This window comes from Austrofundulus limnaeus, unplaced genomic scaffold, assembly GCF_001266775.1.
Source record: "Austrofundulus limnaeus strain Quisiro unplaced genomic scaffold, Austrofundulus_limnaeus-1.0 Scaffold1090, whole genome shotgun sequence".
NCBI lineage: Eukaryota > Metazoa > Chordata > Actinopteri > Cyprinodontiformes > Rivulidae > Austrofundulus > Austrofundulus limnaeus.
The window spans coordinates 97240-103626 of NW_013953492.1; positions in this window are offsets into that span (position 1 = coordinate 97240).

The following is a 6387-nucleotide window of genomic DNA, read 5'->3' on the forward strand; positions in this document are numbered from 1 at the left end:
CACACACACACACACACACACACACACACACACACAAACACACACACAAACATAGCTGAGCACTGCTGAAGCAACTACTTAGGTGAATTTCTCTTGACCTTTGGTAAAAATGTTAAATTCACAAGCTTGTATAAAAAACAGGAACTCAAAGTTTACAGTTTTTCTGAATTATTTTTTGATTAAACTCTTCCATGTACAGTAAATATGTATTAAAGCAAATAAAAAATAACATCTTGTAACTTGACAGAGTAGCACAGACAAATTGGGCCCAACCTAGTTTAGAAATAGGTTGTTGATATAAAAATGCACTGTTCAAAATGGTATGTCTGAATGAAACAGGAATCCACTGGATTTCTTCTTAAAAACTTTATTCTCAATCTTCTGACTCCAATCAGGTTCAAAGTACAGCACTCAGCAGGCCTCAATTCAATTCAGTTCAGTTTATTTTTAACAACTACTTTCTACTATAATAATGAATTGACCATAAAATGTATTTCTCTTCCTGGTTACACACCTGGAGGTGTTACCTTTTACGTCAGACGTAGAACATACCTMATTTGTGTTTAGGCTAAAAGRAAGAACACATGATAAAACACACACAAACTCTCGTTCTGTTAGGGCCTTATGGCTGCAATGATCAGAAAKTCCGTCCGTCCATTCRTCTGTTTTCTTCCGCTTATCCAGGGTCAGGTCGTGGGGGCAGCAGCCTAAGCAAAGAGACCCAGACTTCCCTCTCCTCAGTCACTTGGGCCAGCTCATCTGGGGGAATTCCAAGGCGTTCCCAGGCCAGCTGAGAGACATAGTCCCTCCAGCGTGTCCTGGGTCTTCCTCTGGGTCTCCTCCCAGTGGGACGTGCCTGGAACACCTCACCAGGGGGGTGTCCAGGAGGCATCCTAACCAGAAGAACCACCTCAACTGGCTCCTCTCGACGTGGAGGAGCAGCAGCTCTACTCTGAGTCCCTCCTGGATGACTGAGCTTCTCACCCTATCTCTGAGGGAGAGCCCAGACACCCTACAGAGGAAACTCATTTCGGCTGCTTGTATCCGTGATCTCGTTCGTTCAGTCACTACCCAAAGCTCATGACCATAGATGAGGGTAGGATCGTTGACCAGCCGGTGAACCGAGAGCTTTGCCTTCTGGCTCAGCTTTCGCTTCACCACAACAGACCGGTACAGCGCCCACATCACTGCAGACGCAGCACCAATCCGCCTGTCGATCTCCCACCCCATTCTTCCCTCATTTGTGAACAAGACCCCAAGATAAAGTCCTCCCGRACAGAAAGTATAAAATACAAAACTGCATCTAACATTCAATTAATCAGTTACAAAATATCCTTCAAGGTTATAAACAAAAACGCAGGACAAATTTGTAAGAATAAAAAAACACATTTGATAATGCAGTGATTCTTGGTAACTCCAAGTCAATTCATACTTCCACCAAAATGTACTTTGGAGATTTGGTCATCTTGTATGGGTAATGTTAGCTTAGCCCTTGCCTTCCTACGCAGCTYCACTCAATTCTAGTTTCACTTCACTGCTCCGTCTCCATTGAGATGGATTTCACTGGCAGATTTTTAGCCGGGCCAATCAGAGAAGAGAACGTCAATTTTCTGCGCAGAGTCTGCTTGTAGTTTATTTTACCTGGGCCAATCAGAGAACAGAAGGTGAAGTTTTTGAATGACGTTGATGTTCTGCTCAGTGTCTGCTAGTTATTTTAGCATGCGGCAGTGGAGGAAGTGAATGAAGCCAGTCTGTGTTGATAAGGCTTCCAAATTAAAATAAATATGTCTGACAAAGCAGCAGCTCTCWTTTACAGTCATCTTCTTCGGCTCGGTACTTTTCTCCTCTCAGTAAGGTTGTTTACAGCACAGGAGGTTTCTGGTTAGCTTCTTAGTTTAGCCTCCTTCACACTGACAACACACACATGCTTCAGCAGAGGCCACGCCTCCTGCAAGAAACGATTCTCTATGCAGCAAGTCCAGACCCTTGTACGAAGCAAAGTGAAGGACAGGGGTCTGGTTTTAACCAGGCTAGGGTAATGTTAATTTTAAGGTAAAACATTTTTCAAAAAACGACCGGTTGGGGCTAGAACCACCTTTTGGGACTATAACCACCTTTTGGAATCAGCTCTTCTTCTGGGCTGTGTTTTCAAGTCGAGCTTCCTCATCACACAGCATGCCCCCACCCACAGGCTCGCCCTGCGACTCCTGCAGGCTATCAGCAGCAACAACTAGCAAACCCCACCTGCTGAGTTTCTAATACTAACTACTTCTCAGTCCAGTCCTTTTAAGATTAAAAATGCCTTTCAGGAAATGGATTTTCAGATGACAAGTAAACTACGCTGAGCTTCTGCTTCACAGCACGTCACAGCGTATCCCCCACATGACTCCTGCAGGCAAACGGCAGCTACAAAGCAAAGAAACACCAGGTGAAACCATGTCTGCTGAGCTCCAAAACTAACTACTTCTCAGTCCAGTCCTTTTAAGATTAAAAATGCCTTTCAGGAAGTGTTTTTTTTTTTGTTGTTGTTTCTCAGATGCCAAGGAGACTACAGTCTTTTTAAGCTTCCCAAAGGTGACACGGTTCTTAAAAAATGGTTGGACTTCATTTTTTGAAATAACCCTACGACGAAAAAATGTTATAAAAGTGCGAGCCACTTTACGGATGATAGCTTTCTGGACAAAAGGGGAATTTAACAGTGGACTAATACAAAGATTATCACTCAAAAACGCAAGATGCACTAACAACATTCTTCTGAGTGTTGTTAGTGCATACACAAACACTGTTGTCACCTGTGCAGGTAAGTTGAAAAACAACTCATGTTRTTTTCTTCGGTTGTTTGGTCTTTTTGTGATCTACAGTTAGCATGTATTACGATTAGTAGTGTGTGTCTGTGTGAGGATGACTGGGAAATAATCTTACCAGCTGAAACGTTGTCTCTGTAATCGCTCCARTTCTTTAGAAAATGTACTTTCCACTCTGATGGTAAGGTTCCTATGTATCCTGAGATGCAATTTTCCAAAACAGAAATYGTATATTGTTGCCGTTTTTTTATTATCATTACAAGAAAGTATGCTATGACGGTTCAGGTTGTAAACAGCAGATCTCTGTAGAGAGAAGCTGTTGTGATGATGTGCTGAAATGGGCGGGACGGAATCAAAAGGAGGTTCTTAAAGAGACAGAGGCCAATTTCAAGGCATTTAGAAATGTACATGATGTGAAGTCAAGTTTGTTTTTATTTAAACATAAAAACAGCATTTTAATAACAACTAAAGATGACATAGTTACTTAATTTTGGTATAGACTTTAAATATATGCCTGAGAAACACATTATATTGCCCCTTTAAATGTTTGACCCTACCACTGATCAAATTTTGTTCCTGTACTATGAGATTTGTGCTCTGCATGTGAACCATCACACGTGAGAAACATCCAAGAGCAGCCCGTTATTTGGGATGCTGGGGGAGCAGTTAGGGGTTAGGTGTCTTGCTCAAGGACACCATGACATGTGGGCATGGTGAGAAGTCGAAGCTGGGACTTTATGGTCACAATTTGGCTCCCCGACTGAATTGGAATTGGAAGTCTGAATAAAATAGCAGAAGACCAGTTGATTCTCTTTCAGAAGGCTTTATTCTCTATCTGAATCTATACAGGCCTATAGAAGGTGCACAGCAGGCCTCAGAATAGAAAAGGCCTTGGCCTTATCGGGACAGCAAAGCTATCCCTCTCAAACAGCTGGTGTCAGTGCCAGGCTAAATCTTGGGAGTAGCCAATGCTAAATAACTGATGAATATTGATGAATAGAATATGAAAGAATACTTAAAGAACATGAAACACACAGAGACACAAACCGTGATAAGAAAAGTAATGCATGATAACCCTCAGGGCAGGATGTCAAAAGCCATTCTGCATAGTGTGGAGTACTTTGTACAAGAGACTTAACTACTTTTCAGTGCCCTCAAAATGCAAGGAACCATACAGTCCCCTCCAAAAGTATTATACTGTAACAACAAGCCACATTTTCTTGTTTTTGTGGTGCACTGAAGACATTTGGGCTTAAGATTAAAAGACAACCATGAGACAAGAGTTCTGAAAGTCAACTTTTATTTCCTGGTATTTACATGTAGATGTGTTAAACAACTTAGTTTGTTATCAGTTTGCATTAAACCACAGCAATTTTAGGTGAGCAAAACTATTGGAACATGTGACTGACAGATGCCTCTTATTGACCAGATGTTGCCTTTAAGGTTGATTGTTCAAACATTAGATAGCTCTGCGTGACTAGTCTAGTTTTTAGCTGAGAAAAGCTGAGAAAAGAAGGAAAATCAATCAGATCCATTGGACAAACATTGGGCATGGTGAGCACAGCAATTTGGAATATGAAAGAAACTACTGGCGTACTGAGCAATACTGGTCAGCCAAGGAAAATTCAAATTCAAAAACAATTAAAACAACATTAGTTGATGACAGAAATATTATGAGATCTGTGAAGAAAAAAACATCAGTAACATTACCAACGACCTCCACAGTGCAGGGTTGAAGGTATCACAATTTACTGTTGGAAGAAGACTCAGAGAGCAGAAATATAAAGGCCTTACCCAAAGATGCAAACCACACATCAGTAATAAGAATCAGAAGACCAGACTGAAATTTGCAAAGAAGTACAGAGATGAGCTGCAAAGGTTTTGGTAGACAATCTTATGGGCTGATGAGACCAAGATTAATCTCTACCAAAGTGATGGAAAGGCCAAAGTGTGGAGAAAGGAAGGAAATGCTTATGATCTGAAGCACACAAGCTCTTCTGTGAAGCACGGTGAAGGTGATGTCATAGCTGCTTCTGGAGCAGCCTCATTAATATTTATTGATGATGTAACTGATGATGGTAGCAGCAGAATGAACTCTGAAGTGTACAGAAACATTTTGTACACCAATTTATGGAAAAATGTATCCAAACTAATAGGGAGTAATTTTATCATGTGGCAGGACAATGACCCAAAGCACACTGTCAACAAAACAAAGGACTTCATCAGTGTTTAGATTGGCCAAGTCAATCACCTGACCCTAATCCAATAGAGCATTTCACCTTCTGAAGAGGAGACTGAAGGGAGAACCCCCTGAAACAAATAAGAAATGGTAAAAACTTGGACCAGCATCACAAATGAAAAATACAACAATTTGGTGATGTTGATGGGTTGCATCAATTTTTTTACATCCATGTCCATGGCGTCACACAATAAAATGCCCAGCGAGCTCACGTCGAACTGTTTTGGATGTGACAACAAGCAGATAAAGTTGAGAATCTGTGTCATTTGTGGACAAAATGGATTCAATGTTTGTAGAGCGTCTCATGGAGGAGATTACAGAACTTTATGAAAGGTCAATGAAAGAATATAAGGACTTTCAGCGAGCAAAATATTTGTGGAAATAGCTCAGATCCTGGGTAAATTGTGTTTTATTTTGTTCTCAAGCTAAAATGCAMACTCTCTCTTCCTCCTTTTCTTTGACATCATGAGTAAAATTGCAAGAAATTAAAGGGTTTGTCAGCCAGTCAGTCCACTCGAGTAAGAAGTCTCAAACGTTTGTGGACAGTATGCATGGAGTCTGCAAGCCCTAGTATTTGGGAGCCTAAAGGCAAGCTGGGGATGAATGAAGGTGAGAACACAGAGCAGATATAAGAGGGAGACATAAGTTAAGATCATTTGTTTCATTACTTTTGCTCTCCTAAAAATTTTGTGGTGTAATACAAACAGTTATACTGTATATCCTAAGTTGTTTAACACATCTACATGTAAATACCAGGAAATAAAAGCTGACATTCAGAACTCTTGTCTCATGCCCATCTTTTGATCTTAAACCCGAATGTCCTCAGTGCACWATAAGAATGGCATTTGACATGCTGTTTCAATACTTTTGGAAGGAACTGTATGTATCAGATTTAATAAAGCTGTCAAAGTTTGAGCAGCATATCGACAAACAGACTCGGAGGCAGAGGTAAAAGGTAGGTGATTTTATTTACAGGCGTTTTTACAGGAACCAGGGGTCTCATTTATAAAGGATTGCGTGGAAACCTCACTAAAAGTGAACRTACGGCCAAAAGACGGAAATGGCGTATGCCCAAAAAAATTCAGATTTATAAAACAGTRCGTACGCAYGTTTCTGTGCATCTTCCCTTTATAAATCAYARCCGCACGTCAGAGTTTGTGCACGAGGTCYCKCYTCAGGTTCTACCTTGATCATCACAATCGTGCAGAAAACAAAATTTATAAAATATGACACTCAGTTTATGCTGAACCCACACACATATCTCTAGCATGCCTCGTAAATTCAACCACACTCCAATCAGGTCTGGGTTTTCTCATTGTATTTTGCCAAAATTCCATCAATCTT